This window comes from Eptatretus burgeri, chromosome 11 (assembly GCF_056783735.1).
Source record: "Eptatretus burgeri isolate ZD-2024b chromosome 11, Ebu_testis_v1, whole genome shotgun sequence".
Lineage (NCBI taxonomy): Eukaryota > Metazoa > Chordata > Myxini > Myxiniformes > Myxinidae > Eptatretus > Eptatretus burgeri.
The window spans coordinates 78,462,930-78,479,636 of NC_140971.1; positions in this window are offsets into that span (position 1 = coordinate 78,462,930).

Below are 16,707 nucleotides of genomic sequence, written 5' to 3' on the forward strand. Positions count from 1 at the left end.
GCGCTCACTGGTAGTGGCTGGATAGGATATCTAGGAACCACTGGTAGGCATGTATGACCCACAAAATATATAAAGGAGAAGAAAGTAAATAGCTATGAATTTTTTTTTTCATGCCATTAACAAACTTTGGTACACCATAGGTGATAAAAGTTTTGCTCAAGTCTCATTGAAATTGTGTGTGGTTTCAGAGAAGAAAGCAAATCAATTTTTTTTTGGGGGGAGGGGGTGGGTCAACCCTCGTTGACCCCCTTCGGGCCAGATTTTTTTTTTATGCCATGAATAAAATGGCACATGCACAGTGATGAACGTTGTGGTAAAGTTTCATCAAAATTGCATGTGTAGTTTCAAAGAAGTTCAAATTATTTGTGGACGGACGGACGACATGCCATCCCACAAGCTCCCCAGAACTACGTTACAGGTAAGCCAACAACAATAAAGCAACAACTTTCTTGTGGTTTGAGATATTGTCATGATTCAGTGAGTCATTATTTCACCTTTTTATAGGTCTTTGCTTCATCATTGCTTTGTAGTTTCCAAAAAAACCTCAACACAGTGGTGGTAAAGTACCAACGGACCCCAAAATTAAATGCAGCGTATTTGTAAGAGGCGTGATCTTTATACGATTCAGATAAGATGGGGCTATGGAATGAGAGTTACCGTTGCAGTCATACCAACAATTCACATGGTAGTGAAGCATGTCCACATGCAATGATGGCATAATCATATCAAATAGCATTTCTGGTTTACCAAAACTGAGCACAACCTACTGGAAGTGTTTTTTTTATAGTCAAGGCTTGTGGAAGAGCGAGAACACAACAGAACAAAAGGCATACTAGAAAGAAAAGGGAGAAATGCTCACAGGACCGAAAAAGAGAAAACAGATGGAGACGGACAAATAAAGGATACGGGGAAGGGAAGATGCAGTGGGGGGGGGGGAGATAAAACAGATCATTGTTTTGAGTGGAATGGCGTGAGGAAGCCTCCTGTGAAGCAGGTGAAATGTCGCCCAAGACAAGATCTGCTCTTGCTTATTGCTCAAATTGGCAAAGTATATCTTGTTTACTTTTGGTTGGAAGCTCCTCTAAAAATGTATAATCTCAGCTACCCCAATTTCATACCAATATATATACATAGATACAAAATATATATACGTATATTTATATATACATATTGTTGTAGATTCTCCGCCCGCCGGCGTGCGGACAGCCGCTTTTAGCTGAATCGCGGCCGTACGCCCACCGGACGAGCAATCCAGTCGCGGCTTTCCGGATCAACGCCGAAAACCAGCCACGGGTGTGTTCTTAACCACACCACAACCTTGTCCGCACTCTACCCGCACTACAGGGTCAATTGCCGAATTGGCGATATACCTAATTAATCGTGCGGGTAGATTCGAGAGATTGTACCTCAACAGGACCGCTTGGAAACGAGCCGCTTAAGCAGCTCGCTTCCTTTTGGGATAACCGAGCGGTGTAGTATCGCGCAGTCCCGTTGGGCCCGATCACTTTACCAGCTATTTAAAACCAACTGTATCCCGAGTGCAAGATGGCAGCTCAACTAAGGGAAGAGGACGCAACGAGCAGGTTCACATTTAAAGAAGCACATTTATTTCCACACGTATACAGTGATGCAGTCATGCAATGAATGGGGGAAGCACGTATGCATTTATACAGCCAACGAAAACAATGCAAAGGAACTACGACCGTTTATTTATTCTTTACACACTTATCAGTTCTACTTATTGGACTTGGCCCCACAACTTTCACACAAAGAAAAGCAAGGAAAAACCCCCTCAAAGACAAGGGGGTAGACTGGACCTCTCGGGGTCTTTATGACATGGAGCTTTGAGGACCAAAGGAGCTCCAAGAGGCCGCGCAGGTTACCTTCACCTCGCTGGGGCAACCCGCGACGTTCCGTCCCCACGGCAGCTAGCGTAACTCCGGCTCAGCTGCGGCCTGGTGATTCGGGCCCCAGCCGGCAACACGTGAGAGGAACGAACGGGTCTTTGCTCCTTCTGAGTTGATGCTCTCTTTAAGAACCCACCCGTCCCTCAGCGATGCTCGGACTCTTCCAAAGCCTGATCACCTCAGACCGTTGGCGAGCTCTTTCCACGTCCTGCACACGAACAGGGAGCTCCGCGCGGCACAGCAGGCTTGGCCGTGCTCCCAGCTCACGTCTCCTCCGCTCCCCTCAGCTTCTCCACAGACTGCAGGCTTCAGGCTCCAGGCGCTCTGAACCCCGACAGACACTCCACAGACTGACCGCGCTTAGCGTTCCGCTCGCTCTTTTATAGGGCCCGAGAGACGAGATCTGATCTCCGCACTCTCACCTCTGACCCCCACTGGCTCGGCCCCTCTCGCTCTCTTGATCCGAATTCCGAGGCGAAGCTTGCACAGAGCGGACGTGCGCGAAGACAGCAACCCTGCGCGGCAAGCGGACGTGCACGGCGAGGAAACCCCCGAGTCTGCCTGCAATGATGCGGACTCGCCATGGCTGGCGCCAAGATGGCGTCGTTTCAGAAATGAAGGTGAGGCGACGTTGTTCGTGTTGATTTATCGGGGGTGATGTGGTTTAGGAGAGGGTGAGGAGATGTTGTTGTGAAGGCGGTGTGGAGAGGGTGGTTGGCGTGGTGGAGAAGGTGGTTGGTGGTTGGCGTTGTGGTGGAGGTGGTTGGCATGGTGGAGAAGGTGGTTGGTGGTTGGCAAAGGTGGTTGGTGGTTGGCAAAGGTGGTTGGTGGTTGGCATTGTGGTTGGTCCAAAATAACGATAGTAAAAGAAAAACGGCTACCTCAAAGATCACAGCCTGGGTGACACGAATAAATCCCATTAGACAACAGTGGGGAAATCTATCTGAACACAGACTTATCGGCATAACTGATCTCAGGACTTGTATGGTGCTCTGCGAATTTCCATAGCCGTAACAAGATGTGTGTATATATATATATATATATATATATATATATATATATATATATATATATATATATATATATATATATATGTATCCCTGTGTCGTAAGAGGCGATCAGGGTTGCGTCAGGAAGGGCATCCGGCATAAAACCTATGCCAAATCAGTATGCGGATCATAACGGATGATCCGCTGTAGCGACCCCTAACGGGAGCAGCCAATAGAAGAAGAAGATTATATATATATATATATATATATATATATATATATATATATATATATATATATATATATATATATATATATATATATATATATATATATATATATATATATACATATATATACATACACAGTATATATTGACGCGGAAATGGCTGTTCGTATGCTACTAAATATAGGATTAGCCCAGATCCCCCATTAAATGGATGTTTAGCCAGGTTGTTCGGTAATTCGACGTTACATGTGTGTCGGAAGGTGTCACAGGCTGTTATGTTTGTGCAGTGGAGGTGGATCGAGATCCTTCTTCTCTCCAGGCGAGACTCTGCCCAGCACGCTGAGAGGGGAGTGGCCAAAAAGAGGAAGTGAAACTAAGGGGAGGAGTTTGTCGGCTTCGTAAAGGGGCGCGTCCCGAAAAGACAAGGTAGAAAGAACTGAGAGGACGGAGTTGAGCAGTCGGGCTTCGAGGCGGGCGTGCGCCGGGAGGGCGAGAGAGAAACGACGGAGCCTCTGACTGTCCCTGCTCGACGACGTCTTGGAATCCCATGGACCCAGCCTGCTGGAGCCCGGCACCTCGATTTGGCCTTGTCTGGTGAACAGGCCAGGCCTGGACTTGTATGCTGGACCTTGTGAGAAACCAGCTGAAACCCATCGTCGATCTGACGGTCTTGTGCCGTCAACCTTACGCGGGGTCAGAGCATGCGTGCGGTGCGACAAAGGAAGACGAGCGCCATTTTGCCACTTGGCGTGCTCAAGCTTGGGGCGCGAATCCGTGGACATCGGCTTGTTGCGAGCGACATTCGTGATTTTGACACTTTCCTCTCGTCCATGAAACATCACCAAGTACTCTGTCTTGTTTGCATGCTGTCTATGTCTTGGCTGCATGTTGTTTAAGGTATATCTTGGTAGGGACCCCTCGAAACCCGTAGTTCCCAAGTTAAGAACGGGTTAAAGATTGATAAAAAAACATTGGCGTGAATATTTTGCTTGTGTTGTGTTCCCCGAGGTTCCCCAATAAATCTGGCTGATTCGTATGAAGTTGCCGCTTTGGATTAATTTGTGTCGCGTCGAGGAATGATCCGTTCGATTGGTATATAAAACCAAAATGGTTACAGACTGGCAGAAAATGCTCGACACCTGACAAAACCAGTCTGTAACCGGGGTCTATTTCCCCAACTCTTAAGGTCCAGGGGTACGTTGGTATTGCGATTGAAGACGGGTGACCCGAGGCCTGTGCAGAGCCAGCCGGCGTTATAAACCCTGGAGATGGCGGTGGTGAGGGTGGCGCCGAATCTAACGTATGGCTATCAATACTTGGGTGAGAATCCTGCCACCGCTGAAACCTCAACAATATATATACATACACACATATATCTATAATTCCAGGTGTGCGTGCGTGCCCGCTGTTTCTCGACAACCACTGGTTCGATCTCATTGAAACTTGCCAGGTATATTACTGGGGACCTGAGTATGTGCCTTTTCAAGGTTTGATATTAATTGGACAAGTGCTTCCCAAGTTATGGCTATTTATTTACCAACCAATGACAGGACACGTTGCTGCGTAGGCATGGCCGTTGGGGAAGAGATTCTCAGCGGCGTTCCCCATTACAGGTTACAACGTACGGACTTCCGGATAGTGATGCCTTACTGTATTCTAACAATTTCTCGATTTCTTATGCGCATTTATTAACACAATGCCCCAATCCAGTCGTCGTTTACGAGAGTGAAGGAATGGCCTTGTGGGTTGTTTGAAAGTTTATTTTATTTTATATATATATTTTTTTTCACGTACGTTTTTTTTTTCTTTTTTCTCTTCTCTTCTGTGTTTTTCCTTGCGATGACATTGCAAAAAGGCAAAATACATTGGCGCAAATTGAATAATTGGCCATTAAAACTAAATTGCGAATAATTGTAACTGTGATATGTGAACTTCCGGACAGTGAGGACATAACTTCCGGATAGTGACGACTAACTGTATTCTTTCTCGATTTATCGACTTACTGTATTCTTTCTTTCTCGATTTCTGTGCTTTCTCAATCTCTTTCTCGATTTTCTTAAACACAATGCCCCAATACAGTTGTCGTTTACGACAGCGAAGGAACGGCCTGTGGGTTTCTTTCTGGCAAACGGTTTTAAAGTTTTTTTTTATTATTTTTTCTTTGCACGTACGGGCACGCACTAGTAGATATATATATATATATATATATATATATATATATATATATATATATATATATATATAAATATAAATATATATATATATATAAATATAAATATATATATATATATAAATATAAATATATATATATATATATAAATATAAATATATATATATAAATATAAATATATATAAATATATATATATATATATATATAAATATATATATATATAAATAAATATATATATATATATATATATATATATATATATATATATATATATAAATATAAATATATATATATATATATATAAATATATATATATATATATAAATATAAATATATATATATATATATAAATATAAATATATATATATATATATATATATATATATATATATATATATATATATAAATATAAATATATATATATATATATATATATATATATATATATATATATATATATATATATACACATATATATTGTTGCGGATCCGGGGTGGCGAGATTCTCACCCGACTCTTGGCGCTACCCTCACCACCGCAGTCTCCGGGGTTTACAACGCCGGCTGGCTCGGCACAGGCCTCGGGTCACGGGTCTTCAATCGCGATACCAACATAATCCTGGACCTTACCAGTTGGGGAAATAGAACCCCGGTTACAGACTGGTTTTGTCATATGCCGAGCGTTCTCTGCCAGTCTGTAACCATTTTGGTTTTATATACCAATGGAACAGATCGTTCCTCGACGCGACACAAATTAATCCATAGCGGCAACTTCATACGAACCAACCAGATTTATTGGGCAACATCGGGGAACACAACACAAGCAAAATATTCACGACAATGTTATTAACAATCTATAACCCGTTCTCAACTAGGGAACTACGGATTACGGGTTTTGAGGGGTCCCTACCGAGATATGCCTTAAACAACATGCAGACAAGACAGAGTACTTGGTGGTTTCATGGACGAGAGGAAAGTGTCAAAAGCACGAATGTCGCTCGTAACAAGCCGATGTCCACGGATTCGAGCCCCCCAGCTCGAGCACGCCGCGTGGCAAGATGACGCTCTCCTTCCTTTTTCGCACCACACGCAGCCCCCGCGCACTGTGACCCCACGTAAGGTCGACGGCACAAGACCGCCAGATCGACGATGGGTCTCAGCTGGTCTCTCACAAGGTCCAGCACACAAGGCCAAATCGAAGTGCCAGGCTCCGCAGGCTGGGTCCATGGGATTTCATAACATCATTGAGTCGGGACAGTCAGAGGCTCCGTCGCCAGATGCAGGCCGAACCTGTCGATGACCTCCGCTCGAAGCCGACTCCAGACTCACACAGCAGCCAGGTCTTCTCAAAGCAGATAGCAGCTTCGGCGCTCTCAGTTCCACCACCGGCCGGACTCGGCCGACTGCAGTTTCTCTCTCGGCAGAATCACCCCGTCTTTCCTTTTCTACGCTCGCCTCTCAAAGCCGATTGCCGTTTCTCTCATGGCAGAATCACCTCCGTCCTCTGTTTCTTACCACTTTTTTCCTTTCCTTCTCATCTCGAAACCCGGGCATGCCTCAAAACCGACTGTTCCCCCAAACAGAACCACTCCACGCGGTCTTCGTTCGCTGCCTACCGGCTCCTCCCCTTTACTAAGCCGACAAAACTCCTCCCCTTAGTTTTACTTCCTCTTTTTGGCCACTCCCTCTCAGCCGACTGGGCGGGGCCTCTCGTCCGGAGAGGGGAAGGAAGAAGAGGGAGCTCTCGATCCACCACCACCGCACAAACAATAAACAGCCTCTTGCACCTCCCGACACACATGAAACGTCAATTTTACCGAACAACTAAGCAATACATGCATTTTATGGGGGATCTGAGCAAATCCTATCTTTAGTAGCCTACTAAGGGCCATTTCCGTAATATGTATATATATATATATATATATATATATATATATATACATATACATTGTACATACATATATATGCAAGCCGGTAGGCGACATGGGTGGTCGTTATATAATTGCATACTAGTCATAGTTTTTGACGGATCAGGCTGAAATTTTTTGACGAAGAGGTTGATTATAGTGTGCATAAAAGTGCAGAAGCAGATTTGTGATTTTCGAAAAAAATATATATAAAAATATTTTTCGGATTTTTTCAAAAATTTCAAAGTCCCCTTTGCTCAGCAACGGTGGCATCCATAGCAACGGTGCTCAAAAGCAAACAACTCGATCCTGGTATGAACCCACCAGTCAAGTTTCATCAAAATCGGTTGACTCCTCTGGCCTCCAGAGCTGTCCATTACATACAGACAGAAAACCTGAGAATAACGGTAGTCTCGTGACCACTATATATATATATATATATATATATATATATATATATATATATATATATATATATATATATATATATATATATATATATATATATATATATATATATATATATATATATATATATATATTGAAGGGGAAGGTGATGAGGACAAGGAAAGAATGCTTGGACACGTTCTCTTGACCTGCCACACTGTTTCAAGCGGTGCGTATCATTTTAAAATCGGCATACCCAGAGGAGGAGAAAAAAAAAGGAGAAATTCTGAATGCAAACCAGGGAAGGTTCAGTGACTCCTCTTCCCTGACTGCATGGGATCAGCATTGGTCTGTGGAGGTTCAGCTTCACTTCTTCTATCATACCCTATTAGGTATTCTTTGCTGAACTCCCTCGACTTGTGGAACCGACCTGTCAGACATTACATTGCTGTTATCTTGGCGACAATTTCAAAGCTGCTCGTTGTCTTTGTCCTTTCGAGTGATTTACATGCCATTCACCCGGGTGATTGACTGGTGCATACCCTCGGAGATTATTCGTCCCACCAACCTCTATTATCCTTCTTTACAGCTTGGAGTTCCTGTCCATCATCTGTGATGCAGCTTCACCTGTGGTATCAGGTTCTTCTTCCTGCTTCAGTGATAAGATCAAGATTTCACCTACTGAGGACTTTTGAATCATGACTTCGATTGGCTACATTATGTGCACAAACTCTGGACGAGAACCTTTAAACCATGCTCACCGCTGTCCTTTCCCCCATTTATAACCCACCAGGGTTTACTGTATGATCTACTTGCTCGAGATAAGTTGCAACATCTAATCGTGAGTCAACGTGGAGCTGCATTGTTGTCTGATTATACTTATTTAATTTTGGGATTCTTAGGAAAGTTAATAAATGTTACATTTAATTTACTATTGTGCTTAATGTAGACGGTCAGGATTAATAAACAAGCTAAACACCATGAATGACCCCGACATTTAATGAAAACTGATTACCAAATGATGTTGATGCTTGGGCACCGGATTACCAGACAATATAAAAAAAAAATAACTAGAATGAATACCATGAATGATCGGGTGTCAAATGAAAGTCGATTACAATATGATGTTGATTATACTTTCAGAGCCGATTACCAAACATAAGATGGTGACAACGTGCGACCCCCACCCCTTGTATGTCATGACGTCGATTTCTTCCATAAAATAAATGTAGATATAAATTCCTATCAGCTTGACTACACAATGTAAGGTGACATTGCAGTTTAAGATGGCAAACACAAATCTATCCATATCTTAACAAAGACATGTCCTTTGTGCATGACTGTTTAAACGGTGAAGACTGACTGACCACGTGCCTGGGCATGACCCAACTATGATCGACAGGATCTCGAAGGTGCTTGGGCTGTGATTGGTTACTGATCTCATGGACGGTCTGACGACTAATCACAGCAATGACTTAAACGGGAGGAGGATGAGGGGGAGAAAATGAGGAGAAAATTTGAAAACCCCTCCTCGACAAAGTTAAACGTCGGGATAATATTCCTTATAAAGTTACTCTTTTGTTTACGGTCATTTGTTGGTTTCACCCTTACAACACCACAAAGGAGACAATCATGGATTTATTTTCTGGCGTGACACCCTCCAGGATACCGGTGCACTCGCTGCGCTACCGAGGTCGACATGCAATAGAATGTGTGAGAATAATCACGATTCATGTGCATGTACAATTACTAATCGTGTGAGCGTGCGCGACCTGTTGTCATCTCCACATGCAAGCCCCAAGACTGAACGGAGACTTCCCTGGTCTCGAAGCACCCATCTCCACTCCAACAAGGAAGCACAACTCATGGACAACACAAACAGTCTCCTCATTCGTGCTTCGTTTCTCCCTCTATCTCTAGGGGTTCGCCTGATCCCATCCATCCCCACCTGCCTGGACATAGCATGCCGCTGTCACTGGTCATAATCTCCACACACGGTCCCACCCATCCATGGTGTGAGAGTCAGAAAAAAGGGAGTTGATAAAGCCCTCCAGGCTGCTTGGCGAAGCAGAGTCTCCCCCACCCCTCCCCCACCTCCCTTACTGGACAAGGCACCCTCCCCAAAACTATATGGTAGGATCCCTACCAGACACAGCATTCAAAAATTAAGCCAGCCGTCTCATGACACTGGGTGTCTGCACCGCACTGCCATCTGCCCATCCATTTGAACTATCCAACATATTTGAATTACAGTCCCAACCAGCTCTGCTTGATTGTGAACAATCTTTCAACAAGGCAGACAAAGATCGATTGCTTTGCAAGTAAGCATTGGATTGCATTGCATCTCACAGCTTCCCAAGTAGCTGCGATTTTGAATTCGAAACGGTTGTGCTTTTAGTGTCTTCAGAAAGTATTCACACCCCTTGACTTTTTCACATTTTGTTGTGTTACAGCCTGAATTAAATTGAGATTTTTTTGCCACTGATCTCCACAAAATATACCTTGATGTCAAAGTGAAATTTTTTTCTTCCAGAAACTTGAAAGCTGAAATGTCTCAAGTCAAGAAGTATTCAACCCCTTTGCTATGGTGCTCCAAATTGAGCTCAGATGCATCCAATTTCCTTTGTCATCCTTGAGATGTTTCTACAACTTGATTGAAGAGGACCTGTGGCCAATTCAATTGATTGGACACGATTTAGAAAGAAACACACCTTTCTTTATATGGTCCCACAGTTAACAGTGGATGACAGAGCAAAACTCCACCACAAGTTCATGGACCTGTCTGTAAAACTTTGAGATATAATTGTGAGGAAGTATATATCTGGGGAAGGGTATATAAATTTATAATGTGTTGAAAGTTCCCAAAAGCACAGTGAGCTCCATCATTAGGAAATGGAAAGAATATGGAACAATCCAGACTCTTCCTCAAGCTGGCCATCCAGGTAAGAAGGACCGTGGTCAAGAAGGTGAACAAGAACCCAATGACCACTAAAAGAACAACAGAGTTCCTTGGCTGAGATAGGAGAACCTGCTGAAGACAGCAGTCTGCAGCACTTCACAAATCTAGGCTTTCTGGGAGAGTGGCCAGATACTCCTGAGAAAAAAAGCCCATGACAGCAAGCCTGGAGTTTGCAAAAAGCTACCTGAAAGACCCAGAGCTTGAAGCAAAAGATTCTCTGGTCTGATGAGACAAAAAATTGAACTCTGACCTGAAACAAAGTACTACGTCTGGTGGAAACCGAGCACAGCTAATCACCAATCTAACACCATTAAGCGTGGTGGTGGCAGCATCATGATATGGGGATGCTTTTTAGCAGCCTGGACTGGGAGACTTGTAAGGATAGAGGGAACAATGAATGGAGCCAAACACAGGCAAATCCTTCAGGAGAACCTGCTTCAGAGTGCAAAAGACCTCAGAGTGGCAAATATTCACGTTCCAACAGGACAATGACCCCAAGTATACAGCTAAAGCAACACTGGAATGGTTTCAGAACAAGAACGTGAAAGTCCTTGAGTGGCCCAGCCAAAGAACAGACTTGAATCCCATTGAGAATCTGTGGAAAGACTTGAAGATTGCTGTTCACCAACATTCCCATCCAGTTTGACAGAGCTTGAGCAAATCTGCAAGGAAGAATGGGAGAAAATCCTCAAATCCAGATGCACAAAGCTGATAGACTAACGAAGATTCAAAGCTGTAATCACTGCCAATGGCACTTCTACAAATTATTGACTGGGAAAGGGGGGGGGTGAATAATTACGTAAATTAGATATTCCCGTTTATATTTTTTAATTTGTAAAAATTTACAAAAAAACACGTTTTCACTGTTGTTATGGGGTATTTTGTGCAGATCAGTGGCATAAAATTTAAATTGAATACATTTTTTAAATCAGAATGGAAAAACAAAATGTGAAAGTCAAGGGGTGCGAATACTTTCTGAAGGCACTGTATGTGTCTCCAACCCCAACCCCCCACCACATTTTCCCTATGGATATCAAATTTGTGTCCCTGAGAGAGAAGAGATTACTCCCTTAATAGGGAAGAGGGTCGTCTTGTGTACATGGGTGATGGGGTTGGTGGGGGGTTGGGGTATAAGTGTTATAGAAAATGCCACAGTCGGCTTCCATTTGGCATGGCAGGTTTTCGTCACAATACGTGTGATGTCACATGTCAATCTATCTAAATACATAAAGAAACCCAGATGCCTGTGTTTTCCAGTCTTACCACACCATCATTTGATTATAGCCCCCCTCCCTTTACAACCTCCATGATTTATGAACCTCCGTTACTTTCTTCTTTCCAAGCATCAAGTTTATGAATGAAGTTGCAATCCCGATCTAAATAACCCTCCTCATTCTTTATTGCTGCCAGATGAGCATTAGATTTGTTTTTGTTTTTTAGGTTGCGATTACATTTTGTTTCAGTCTTGGCAGAGCTCCATTTGCGATTGGTGCACACAGACCAATAAAGTTGCTTGCTGGTTTAAATAATTTTTATTGCAGGTCCGTGGATTTTTAATCAAAACTCGTAAAGTCATCAGCATGGAATGTTTGCTCCTTGAAATCATTCTAGGTCAGTGTTACGAATCTGGAAGCCATTTGCACTCAGACAGACAGCAGCCCCACAGTTCAGTTATTTCGATAAGTATGTGTTTATAGTCAGGGTCCCGTCCTTCCATCAGATGGGAATTTCGTGTGTGCGCTACGAGTTACTTTTATATCTTTAAATCTTCATCCTTCGTTTTCACACCATCGCCATCCATCTCCCACGTGCAGCGTGTCATGTACAGGGGTGAGGTTCCCTCTGCCCACCGTGAGCTCGTCCAATCAACGGTGGCCACGAGTCGCCCGCCAACCCTCGTCCAATCCAGAGGAGAGTACCTCAGAGCGTTTCCCTCGACCCGCAGGGGAGGGGAAGGATAAGAGAAGGTTCGCCCCGTCGTAAAGAAAGAAGGAGAAGGAGAAGGAGAAGGAGAAGGAGAAGGAGAAGAAGAAGCCTCGTCTTGCCTGCTGGCATTCTCGTCTGGTCCGTTCCCGTGCTGGCAGGTGTCCGTTGCATCGTCCCTGGTGCTGCGTCCCTGGCAGTGGGTTCGAGTCCCGCCACCAGACAAGCTCGACCAGACCGCACGAGGCGGACAGGTGCAAGAATAGGCCACTCAGCTCACCTTCCCTCCGAGCTGAAAGACTGAAATAAAGACCCGACGGGGTCCAGTTCTTTTGGGTGTGTGCGCGTGTGTGTGGCGCCGTCCTGCAAGTAGAAACTGTCTAAGTGCCCTGTGTTCATTGTACATTACATTTTCATATTCAGATAACTCTGCTCTTTGTGTGCTCCCCTGCCCCCCCCCCCTGATAAATGAACCAGCTCGTTTTCTGTGCTTTCTCCTATTGACCCAGCACAGTGCGTATTGAGAATTAGTGAGGCCGTTCATGCTGTAAATTGTTCATTTGGACCAACGGATCTTGGTAATCCCCACTTGGTTTACACCCGGATCGGGCTCGGTAAACGGTCTGTTCCGCCCAAGGTCCGTCAAGGGTGTGGTTTTCCCCGGTAGCTAGATGACGTGGGTACTTAGGTATATTGAAATTAGGTAATTAACCCGACCCCACGCCGTCGAAATATTGGCGACCACAGTCCGCTAAGGGACCCGTGACCTTTCGGACTTATCCGAGAGTCACTGCCTAAATTTCGGGTGTTCGGTGGGAGACGACTCCACTGCTACACCTTGTGGTCGTTTATCACCACCGAACCCCGGCCGACAATAGAACAGCAGGCAGCCAATAGAAAGAGCACATGATTCCATTTCCTGCACATGATACATAAATGCCATCCCCCATTTCAAGCAAACTATATTTTAACAATCTGTGATTGGAAAACAATCAAATAGACTCCATATATTAGTACCTGGCATCGTATCGTTTGGCATCGTCGTGCTTGGACCCATGAAGGCATCAAATCAATGATATTTTGTACGACAACCTGACAGATTTTGCCTAATATGAAGTAGATTTTGTTACAGCTCTTGCGTATCACTCAGTAGAGGTTAGCTTTTTCAGATGCACTGCATGTGACTCTTCCTCCAATAAAGTGCATTCCAAACTGAAAAAATGCCATGCTGTTGTCATGGTAAAACTTTTTTATTTTACAATTTTCTTGTTCTCATTCTCCCTATTATTGTTGAAATCACAGATTACACTGAACAAAATTTTTTTACTGGAGATGTGTAAAGTGATTTAGACTAATTTGGGTATGCTGATTTCAAAAATCATAACCGTTTTGCTGTATCACGTCAGGATTTTCAGTAACAGAAATATTCCCATTGCCTAGAAGTCAGGATTTCAATGAAATTTACAAAAATTCATTTATTCATTTATTTCATCATGAATGCTTCAAAATTATAGAAATTACAGAAAAACTCCACTAGAATGTAATTAAAAATGCTTTAGGCATTTGGCTTTGCGTTTGTGCTGCTCTGTGTCAGTTTCACGATGCAGGAACCAGCAGAAATCGCCCATCATGTTCGGGTTGTGCCGCCCTTGGTAACGCGTCTCCATGAGTGAAATCTCTTGGTGGAATCGCTCGCCGTGCTCGTCCGAGACTGCTCCCAAGTTGTCAGGGAAGAAGTTCAGGTGCTGGTGTAGGAAATGGATTTTCAGGGACATCCTGGAGCCAAGTTTCCTGAAGGACTCCAGCAGCTGCTGCACTATTTCTTCATAGTTGTCCGCGCGCTCGTTCCCCAAGAAGTTGTCCGTCACAGCTTTGAAGCTCCTCCACGCTGCCAGCTCTTTGGGGTTTAGAGTTGTCGGAAAAGTTTCGTCCTTCATAATCTGTCGGATTTGCGGTCCAACAAAGACACCAGCCTTGATCTTGGCCTCTGACAAGGTGTTGCCAAACTTTTCCTTGATGTATAAAAACCCACGCCCATTCAGATCCATTGCCCGTACAAAACTTTTCATCAAGCCGAGCTTTATGTGGAGTGGTGGAAGGAAAACCTTGGCTGGGTCGACAAGGGCGACATGCTTCACGTTGTGTCGACCAGGCACATGCTCTTTTCGCTCTTCCCAATCTTTCTTCGTCCAGTGATTCTTGTCGTCTCTGCCATCCCAGAGACAAAGGAAGCACATGTATTTCGTGTAGCCTGACTGCAGCCCTAACAACAGCGCCACCACTTTCAAGTCTCCGCAGATGTGCCAGTTGAAGTCATTGTACTTGATGGAATCAAGCAGCTGCCGCATAGTCTCATAGGTCTCTGTCATGCCGAACGCGTGAGCCAGTGGGACTGATGGTTTCTCGTTGCCATTGTGGAGCAAAACAGCCTTCAAGCTGTTCTTCCCCGAGTCGATGAAGAGGCGCCAGTCTGCAGGATCGTGATCACACCCAAGTTCTTTCAACAGACCGTTGATGTCACTGCAGAATGTCATCGTGTCTTCCACCTCAAAGAACTCAGCCATGTCTCTGTGACGTGCTCTGAACAAGGATATCTTGGTGTTAGGTTCAAGTAGATTCCACTGCTGCAGCCTTGATCCAAGCAGCTCTGCCTTCGCCTTTGACAGCGAGAGATCTCTTACAAGATCATTTAAGTATCCCTGGTTCAGAAGGTGTGATTCTTGAGTGTCGGGTTCAAAAGGTTCATAATCACCATCCTCTTCACCACTGCTTACAGCTATGTTCTGATCAGCTGGAGGTGTTGGAACGGGGTTCTCGTCATCATGAGGCACAGGTTTACGAGCAGAGACGCAGTCAGCGTACTTGATGTGACCTTTATTCTTCTTGTTGAAGCCGGCGATGCTTGTGCAGCAGAAATAACAATCATCATGATGATTCTGCGGCTCACGCCATATCATGGGCACCGCAAATGGCATGCTCGCGCGCTTGACCACCAACCACTGAGTCAAGGTTGTGTGACAGCTTGTGCAGCAGATGTGTGGTGCCCAGCTCTGTTCTTGGTCCCCCACCTTACACCCGAAGTAGTGAAAGTAGGCGGCCTTCATTTTCACTGCTGTAGATATACTTCGCTGTTGATCTTTTTTGGTATACCGACCACAGACATAACAGAAGTTGTCAGGATGATTGGTACAGGAACGCCTACTCATCTTTATCTGAAATAAAGAAATATAACACAAGTTAACAACAATTGTACGAAATAGACATGTTAAAGACATATGTAAATTTCATTGAAATCCTGACTTCTAGGCAATGGGAATATTTCTGTTCCTGAAAATCCTGACGTGATACAGCAAAACGGTTATGATTTTTGAAATCAGCGTACCCAAATTAGTCTTAATCACTTTACACATCTCCAGTAAAAAAAATTTTTTGAAATTTGTTGTTCAGTGTTACCCACCCTTCAGGTGGAGGGAGGACATGGATCATTTGCTGAAGAGTAGATGCTGGAAATAAACTCGAATGGATGTTTGAGTGGTGTAATTTTTTGCATTAGATGCCACGAAAATGATGAACATTTTGTTGATAGATTCAAAACAAATATACATGGATGCCAGGAAATGAATGAGGCCAGGTAATCCCAGGATGGTACTCACTCCCTTTGGGAGCATGATACCCCTTCCCTCTGGCAAGGCTCAGTGTCACACATATTGGACAATGGAAAATTGCAAGTAATTTCCACAGTTGACTTGTAATACCCTCTCCAACCAACACCACCAAAGGTCAGGTCAGGTCAGGTATGGGAGCATGTGCCAGAACAGCGCGTCGCTGCATCCACTTTCCACCAGTACTCCAGGGGCCTCCGTCTGGCCATCCCCCAGGCAGATGCCAGGCCCATCCCCATCTCCTCGAGATGCCGGTCAACCTGCTGCAACCACGAGGCACTTGGTCGGCCCATTGGCCTCCTCCACTCACGAGACTCCCTCGCTGAGAGAATCTGGTGAGCAAGATCAGCGTCAGGAAAACGAGCCACGTGTCCATACAGCCGCAACAGACGCTCACGGACTATGCAGGTAACAAATCTCATCCGAGTCTCTCTCAGCAACCGCTCGTTGGACACAAAATCCGACCAGCGATAGCCAAGGATTCTCCGAAGAGAACTGGTACCAAAGGAATTAAGTCTCTGTCTCAGATCCTTGGTCAGAGTCCAAGTCTTGCATCCATAGAGCAAGACTGGAAG